At 45.8% G+C, this 9,176-nt stretch overlaps 1 pseudogene; it reads left to right on the forward strand.

The window, feature by feature from the left end:
* The first annotated feature begins 285 nt into the window (after positions 1-285).
* LOC135323773 (olfactory receptor 6M1-like) lies at positions 286-1,220 on the forward strand (annotated as a pseudogene).
* The last annotated feature ends 7,956 nt before the right edge of the window (positions 1,221-9,176 follow it).

Consider the following 9,176-nt stretch of genomic DNA (forward strand, 5'->3'; position numbering starts at 1 on the left):
CTGTCCCCTGTAGGTGGGCACCTGCAGGCTTCATTCAGTTGCTGACACATTTGGACTTCCAGCCATTTAAGACTTTAGCTCTGTGGGGATGTCTGAGACATCTCAAATGGCACTGGATGCCTAATTATGAGCAACTAAATCAAGCACCTTAAGTGAGGCATGATGAATCTCAGTTCAACAGACAGATGTCTTAGGCTGAACTGGTCATTCCAGGACCCTTCTATAATTGTGGAGGGCTAGGCAGCATCAAAAAATGGCATGAGATGACTAACTCGGAGGGTGCAGATGTCCAACTGGAACATTCTAGTGGGATTTCCTAACACCCATGAGGTGGAGATCCTCTTCTTCATCGTGTTCCTGCTTATTTATTTAGTGACTGCCTTGGGAAACACTCTTCTCCTTGTCCTGGTATACACTGATTGCCATCTCCATTCACCCATGTATTACTTCCTCAGTAACCTGTCTTTCATTGAGATCTCCATGATTTCCTCTGTGGTCCCTAAACTGCTGGCAAACTTCCTGTCAGAGAAGAAAACCATTTCCTTTGCTGGCTGCTTTAGCCAGCTCTACTTCTATTTCCTCATGGGCACAACTGGCTTCATCTTCTTTGCTGTTATGTCCCATGACCAGTATGTGGCAATATGTAACCCACTGAGGTATCCCAGCATCATGACAAGCAGGGTATGCAGTCAACTTGTTTTGGGCTCCTGGATGGGTGGCTTTGTCATGATTCTGTCATCTCTGGTTCTGAAAGCCCGGCTGCCATATTGTGGTCCCAATGTAATTGACTACTACTTCTGTGGCAGTGCACCTTTATTACACCTTGCTTGTGCTGACATCCAGCTTATTGAGTTGATTGATTCTGTGGTGTCCTTGGTCCTGCTCCTTGGCTCTTTGGCACTGACTGTGGTCTCCTATGCCTACGTTATTTCTACCATATTCCAGATCCCATCAGCTCAGGGCAGGCAGAAGGCATTTTCAACTTGTGCTTCTCATGTCACTGTTGTTTCCTTGGGTTTTGGCATCTCTATCTTTGTTTATGCCAGGCCTTCCTAGGTGACCTCTGTGCATCCCAACAAAATACCTTCTGTTCTCTTAGTATTGTGACACCTCTTTTAAACCCATTCATATTCAGCCTAAGGAATGAACAAATGAAAGAGGCCTTGAAAAATGCTTTGCACAAGGGCCTGGTGATGACTAAGATGATGACTGCTACTTAGTCAATCCTTGAAAAATTTGAGCAGGACCTTTGCATTCATATGGACAAACTAGCCAGATTAGATTAGACTCCTTGGATGAGATTCAGTGGTGCTTAGAGTACAATTCAGGTAAGCATCCAGGTGGTATCTACATGAGGATGACCAGAATCATTCTCTGAACTCCACCGTCTGTATTGATAAGGGACTAAATTCCAGCCACAGTCACATGGGGGCTAATGCCATTTGAGATGCCACAGCATATCCTAGTTGACCTCCACCTGCCCTTCTAGAAAGGAAGAAGTCTCCCAAAGTCCCTTGTCACAACTGCACAGATGTCTTGGTCTCCTTAGGGCATCTCAAAAAGCAGAAGACACCTGCATGCGGACAACTGAATCTCGTTCTTTAAAGAACTGTGGTGTTCAGGATTCATCTCACCTAGCTGTAGCCACTGCAAAGGACGTATCTGTTTTTGAGATTACCGTGAGCTATTGCTAGAGTGAGTGGAAAGATATTTCCACACAGTCTTTCAGCATAGCACAGCTTGGGATAGGTGCATTGACCCGGCCTCTGGAAGTGGTGAATTGTAGACTCAGGGGCAATTTTAACTTTTCAGTCTAAGTTCTCCACCCCACACGCAGTAGTTCAGACCAATAGTAATATTCAGGTCTGGGGTTTTCCCTTTCCTTATTGGGTCCCGTCAGTGTCCCTAGGCAGGTTGTTTTTTTCCTTATCTTTACTGTTGTGGCTTCTGCCGATAGATGTATCTTCATTCCTTGTTGGGTCCCATCATTGTCTCTCAAGGTCCTGACGAGGAGGAGGTATTTCCAGACCACAACAATTAACACTGCTCCAGCAGTGAGAGGAGCCTTTGTTTCTCAAGGTCCTGATGCCCTGCACAGGCCTTATTCCAAAGTCTTGACATCCTCTATGTCAGAGTGTGAGAGACAGGAATACAGACTGCTTGTAAATGCCTTATCTTTCCAGCTTGAACCAGCTCTGGGGCCCTCTTTTACTTAACATGATGAGTTATCTGAGTGTGGCCTAAGGCTTCAACAAATTTAGCTACTCATGCTAAGCAAGTTTTATGTAAACTGTGCTAAGTGGCTACCTCTAAACAGCTCCAGTGCAGTATTCTTTAACAGTCTTCCCTTTGTTTTTATTAAGCATTCCTGCTAATACTTTAAGCAGAGTTCTCAAAGTCTTTCGAGGCGTACTATCACTCTCCATAATTTTATGTATAATATGATTGTAAGTGATAGGCGTAGCATGGTTAAACTTAACACAATTACTACTGTGTGCAGCATGTGATTAAAAATCCCTGTTGCAGTTGGTGATCATCCCAGAAGAGTTTCCCACCCATGATGTTCTCCATCCTTTTTCACTCTTTCCAAGACGTGGTGTATCTCTTCTGTATCACGATGAATGGTGGTTAGAGTTTTTTGTCCATTGTTTTGGATGCATTCTAGCAGCTGATGCAGGTCATCATGTTGTAGTAGTTTCTTCACCAGTGTAAGATTCATTGCAATGGGGATAGGTAGTAAATCTTGACTCAATGTATAATTAGATTGTAACAATTGATAAAACGTAATAGGAGCTGAATAACTAAAATCACATTCCACAATTTTAGTAGTTACAAACGCAAATATTTGAGTGATTACTTGTATTTACAGCAATGTTATCTATGAATATAAGATTACAAAGGGTCCTCATACATGCACATCCTTTTCCAATATATACAAGTACAGTTTCAGGGGTTTCCTCAGGATGAGGCATATTAAGAATTGTCTTTACTCATTCTGGACCAATTAACCTGTGTCCTTCTTTCAAAATAAAACCCAAATATTTTACCTCTCATTGGCACAGCTGGAGTTTAGATGGAGATGCCCTTTCTCTGCAAGAGCATTACATAGAGAAATAGTGTCTTTCAAACATGTCTCATAATCTTTACTTGTTAATAACAAATCGTCTATATATTGTATTAACACTGACTGTCCTGGAAGTTCGATATCTGAGAAACCATTTTTAAGTATACATGAAAAAATAGTAAGAGACCCAGTAAATCCCTGTGGTAGTTCAGTTCAAGTTAATTGTTGTCCCTTCCAAGTGCAAGCGAAAAGATCTTGGCTGTCCTCAGCTATCGGTATACTAAAAAAGGCTGCCGTTAGATCAGTCATGGTAAAAGAAGTTGCCCAATGGGATATCTGTAATAATATAGTTGATGGGTTAGGAACTATTGGGTGTGGAGCAATTACATGCTGGTTTATAACCCTGAAGTCTTGTACAAACTGATACTCTGGATTGACATCAGGATCCTGCCTATTCTTTTTAAGTGGCAGAATCAGAGTCACAGTCATGGGGATTCAGGGGTTTTAAACAGTGATCAATTTGCTTTTGGATACTCTTCTCTGCTTCTTTTGGGATAGGGTACTGTTTAACCACAGGAGGTAATCCCTCCTTTGTTTTTATCGAGACTGGACTAGCTGACTTCAATAGTCCAACATCCATTCCTGAAGAGCTCCATAACTTTCCAGGAACTGATTCTAAACCTATTGGAATTTGCAGATTAGTTGACTCTGGTTCTGGTGTCTTAGCCAGAACACATGAGCCCATAATTATTAATTTTATCCCTTCTGGCCATAAACAGATCTGAGTATCCAAGGTTTGCAAGAGATCTCTCCCTAAAAGGCAAGAGGGTGAATCCATGTAAATTATGAAACGTCTCCACACTCCTTTTCCTTCAATAGTGAGCAATAAGGGCTTAGTTAACGTTTGTTCACCTTTTCCCATTACTCTCTGTACTATTATTTTATCTGATGACTTGCATCCTTTAGGCTCAAAATTCAAAAGGGAAAGGGTAGCTCCGGTATCCACTAGAAAGGGAGCTTCCAGACCTTCTACATTTGCCATTACCTTCCCCCTGAAATCCAAATCTATATCCCATGAGTTTACCCCAATTTCCACAGTATTTTCCAAGTATTTTCCAAGTCTCCTATCTCCTGTCATTGTGGACCAGCTAGGAACTGCCTGGTCTCATACTTAGTACTTGACTGTCTCATGCTGTCCCCTCTGTTCCTAGGCATGAGGGGCCTCACTGGGCATTCCTGCTTCCAGTGCCCTTGTTCCCCAGAACAATGGCAACAACCATTAACTCTTAATCATACAACACATTCACTTTGATTCCATCTATCTGCTCTGGCTCTTTCTCGCCCCCTTCCTTTGGGTTCTTGAAATCCATCTCTTAACACAGCCGCTAACACAGTCACTTCCTCTTTCTTTTGTCATCTCTTTTCTTTTACCCTCTCTTCATCTCCACCATTATATACAAATGTGGCTAAATGTACTATTTCATCCATAGACTTCCCTGGCCAGTCAGGAACATATTTAGAAAAATACTTTTTAATGTCCGGGGCTGTTTGCTTTACAAATGTGGAAACCATTAGAGGCCTATTAGCCTTGACTTCTGGGTCTAGTCCTCCCCCAAACATTCTGACTTGTTTAAATAGTCTAGAAAGGAAAGCTGAGGGGTGTTCCTCAGGCTGTTACTGACACTCCCTTATTTTAGACCAATTTGCAGTCCTCTGTCCTGCCAAACATATAGCTTCTTCTAAGCCCTGACTGGCTAATTGAAACTGCCTGTAACCTACCTCTGCATTATAATTCTACCCGGGGTCCAAAGGCAGCCAGGCTGTTCAAGCGACCACAACACCCGCCCTGTTCTGCCCAATGATGGTTCTCACCCAGAATTGAGTGCTTTTCATCTGGAGTAAACACGGCTTCAAGGAGCATTTGTACACACACCACCCCCCCCCCCCCCCCGGTAGACTCATATGCTCACAGTATTCCTCTTACAATTTGTAACACTTTCTCTGGATCTTCCTTAAGCCTAGGTGTTTGTTGACTCCATGCAATCAAATCTTCGGGCCCTCAGGGTTGTAAACTTGGTAGTAACTACCCGAGGTAGTCTGTCCAGACCTGATGGGGGCACTCCTGGCACAGGAACAACTTGCAAAGGAGCTTGGAAGGGGGAGGGGTGGGGTGGAAGACAAGGAGGGCATCGAGAAGTTGAAGCAGAGGGTAGCGCCTAGAGTAGAGCAGTTTCCACAAGTGTGTTTTAGCAGCTGCACTACTTACAGCATTCTGAGAACAAATTTTCCCTTCTTTTCTAGGTGCCTCTTTTCGCCTAGCAAATGCCCAATTGTGCCATATGTACCAATAATCCTTTTGTCTGGGGAACCTATCCTCCAAATGGTGATGCAGGAAAGTTAACTCCTGATGATCAAAGGTTCCCTGTGGCTGGCATTGTTCTGCCGGGTTACCCTCCTTAGTTAGGAATGGCCAATCCTCCTGACATAGTTGGATTGACTGTTTTTTCATAGGATTCTTGGTACGATCAATCTTAATCCAGTTTTGCAGGATTTCTGCTAAGGGCATCCCCTTTTGTATGCCAGAATTATTTCCCATATTGAGTTCCTGAAAAGTGCATCTCATGTTGATCAGGTGTACTTTTTTTTTTCCTTCACCCCCGTAATACCAGATGCAGCTGGTGTTATCTCTCTCTCTCTCTCTCTCTCTCTCTCTCTCTCTGGGAACTGCACTCACACCACCCAAGTCATGGTGACTCTAGATTTCTGTTTTTATACCCTTGTGGTGCGCCTTGTGCTGATCAGGCTGCACGTGTCCCTTTCCGGACAGACTGAGATGGGACTTGAACCCATTCAAATTCCAGGGATGAGATGCGAACCCATCCCCCTACCTGGTATGTCTGACATTGATCAGCCTGCATACCCCCTGCCTGGTACATCTTACGGTGATCAGCCTGCCTATCCCTTACAGTGTACTTTGTTACCAAACCAGAAATTAGAATTTAGGCAGGAATTTAAGACTCACCTTTTTTTCGGTGCCTCCTGTTGCCAAAGATCCCAGGTGAGCTCACCCAATAGTGCCAGATGATCGTTTCGAGACTAGAGGCCCTGACAGTGGTTGCCTAGGGTTCTGGCGGGATCGCCAAACTGTTATGGAAAGTTAAGCTCACCAGAGACCATAACAGGGTCCGACCCTAGGTTCCCACTGAGAAGTTCGGAGCCAAATCAAAGAGAATTCAAGAAATAAATTTTAATGACGTGCTGTGGGGGGATGCCCCCCACCTCCGCCCCCCCCTACAATCTGGTGCCAGTTACAAGCAGTCTGCATTCCTGTACTTCGCACTCCAGAAGGGAGGATGTCAAAGCTTTGAAATAAGGCCTGCTTGGGCGCCAAGACCCTAGGAAACAAAGCCTCCTCTCACTGCCGGAACAGTGTTAATTAGGGTGGCCTGGACTATCTCCTCCTCCTCAGGGCCTTGGGAGATAACACCTGCTTTCATTGCTGGGGCAGTGTTAATCATTGTGGACTGGAATTAACTCCTTCTTACCCAAGCTATGGGATCTCTCCTTGGGACCACCCCTGCAAGAGTAAAGCAGTCATTTGCAGTCACTCAAACTCCTTTCTTCAGTGCTGAAGAATGTTCAAGGCAGCTAGCTTGCCATTGGGGGTGTTTGGCTATCCCCCCCACCCCATGACTGTGGGTGCGATCGTCATAAGAGTGACGGAGGAGAGTTGAACCCTGCAGCAGCCAAGAGTTAGAGACTGCACAAAGAGAACTGCAACTGGCGAAGCAATTCTACCTCCACCTTCCCCTAAGCAGTATAAATAGGTTGGCCCCGGAGGCTGTCTTTGGCTCTTTGTGGGTGACAGTGGGTCTGCCAACTTGCGGATCCCCTTGGGGTGCCCTCCCACAGTTGCTTCCCTGGGACTGAGTGTATGTTGGCCACTCAGGCAACGTGTGGGTAAGATCAATTAGAATTGGAAAAGAAGTATTCTAGTTGAACTAAGTTTCAGTTAATAGGAATTGTTGCTTTGTACTGTTGTAACTTGTGTAGTAAATTCAGATCTTTAAAATAAGTTGTGGAGTCACGCAGTAAATCTCCTCTCCCTTCCTCCCCTCCCTCGTGCCACATGAAACCCTCACAGTCTGGGACTGTAAAGATAGTTGGTCGTCCCGTGACAGTTCTTCTATTAGTCAGTCTTCAGAGACTGCCATTGAAATACCTGAACAGTCTGGAATCTATCTAGTAGAGAAGCCACAAAATTACGATGAATGCGTGTCCACCTTGGTGGTCCTCAATGAAACCACCTTTGAAACTCACATTATATTTTCATTCCTATGGTTTTCCTCTCACTGTGGTTTTGTTAGAGGTATGAGTGGACTTGTGTGTTCATTGCCTTTGTGTTTATTTTCCGTTTAGCCATGATGCTGAATTTCCTGAGTTCAGGTGTCATTTGGAGAAGAGCAACTGGTCTGTTAGGTGCTTGATGCTACGATATATATCCTGGCAGGTACACACAAGGGTAACTTCTTAAGGTAGCTCTTCTGCAGGGAGAGGGAGGGGGGTAAAAAGTAAAGTATGGAAGTAAAAAAGTCTTGTATCCAACTGCTGAAGAAACACCCCTAGAAGACTGTTAGCGTAGGACAGACTCTTGATGTGCCCACACATAGTGTTCCTGTTAAATCTCTTTCCTTCTAACTGCTGCAAGCAGAGCCACCATGCCTGAGATGCGCAGAGCTGCTGCACCATGCTGACAAAGAGCACAAGTGCCTGTTTTGCTCTTCCTCCTGCACGCTGGCTGCCTCACACAAAGACAAAGCCCAAGCCTTGGTGGAACCATGTTACCCCATTTGAATGTTGCAGGTAGTTAGTGGATTGATTTTGCCACTGGCTAACGGGTGAGCTGTGGGCTGAGCGGGAAAGCACTGCTGTTTTATGGGCCATTTGTCCTGCCAGAGGTCCCAGGACCGCACCCCTTAGTGCCCCCCAGATGGAAAGGGAGCTCAGCAGGTTTCCTTCTAAATCCTTGCTCAAAGCAGGGCCAGCTGCGAGCTCCAACAGCCTCACTCTGGGCCTTACCAGTCGGGTCTTGAAAACCTCCGAGGACAGAGACTGCACCACCTTTCTGGGCGACCTGATCCATTGCCTGACTGGCCTCCTTGGGAAAAAACGCTCCCCTAAAAGCAGCCCGACTCTCTTGTTCCAGCTTCTGCCCCGTGTCTCTCACCCTCCCGCCACGCACTGCTGTGCAGAGCCCATCCCTGATTTCTTGCCGAGCTCCCGCAGCCATCTCTGTCCTAGGCTGGACCAGCCCTGCTCCCTCAGCCTCTCCGCATGGTATGAGGGCACCAGTCCCAACCCTCTCAGTGGCCCTCTGCTGAGATTGCTCCCCTTGAGGATCATTCTTTCTTTTTGTGCAAATCCCAAGCCAGAAATCGCCAAGGAAGCTTTCTTTAGCCCCTCTCCACTTCCCCATTTTCTATGCTAAGCCCCTCCACCTTCACTGCTGCCCTTTTCAGTTTGTCCTCTCTGTTGAACTAAGTACTTCAAAGTGGGAGCTGAAGTCTTGTCAGGTGCCTTCACTTGGAAAGGCTATAAGATTTGGAAAGCTTACAGAAGCAGTAAGTAGCTAAAAGGAATACCAAACAGGTTTTCATCAACTGCTTTTCAGTAATAGACAGTGTTTTGGTGGATTCCTTGGTTCCTCAGCTTGCACTGAGGCAGGCTCAGTCACCAGGCTTCTGCCCATCTTATATCGCTGTGGGAGCAGCTGTGAAACTGGTGTCACACTGACTGGTGTAACCTGAGGAGGTATGAGAAAAGAACCTTTCTGTACCCTCAGGTCAAAACCCAAATCCTCAAAACAAAGATGGGAATGAAAATTCTGCATGCCACGTCCTAAGTGAGGGGGAGCGGTTGTGGCAGGAAGCAGAGCTTTAGGCTCAGCCTCTGGAGAGCTTAATGGGGCTCTCAGATGCTGATAGGGAGGGGACAAAACACCACCCTCATCTCCCCGCCAGGGCGCCGGAAGGGGCCAGGGCAGCCACAGCCCCTGATGTGGGAATGATGAAGGGGAAAGCTACTGTGCCATCGCTCCCTCTGCCACAGTCGT

Source organism: Dromaius novaehollandiae, chromosome 27, assembly GCF_036370855.1.
Source record: "Dromaius novaehollandiae isolate bDroNov1 chromosome 27, bDroNov1.hap1, whole genome shotgun sequence".
NCBI classification, from domain to species: domain Eukaryota; kingdom Metazoa; phylum Chordata; class Aves; order Casuariiformes; family Dromaiidae; genus Dromaius; species Dromaius novaehollandiae.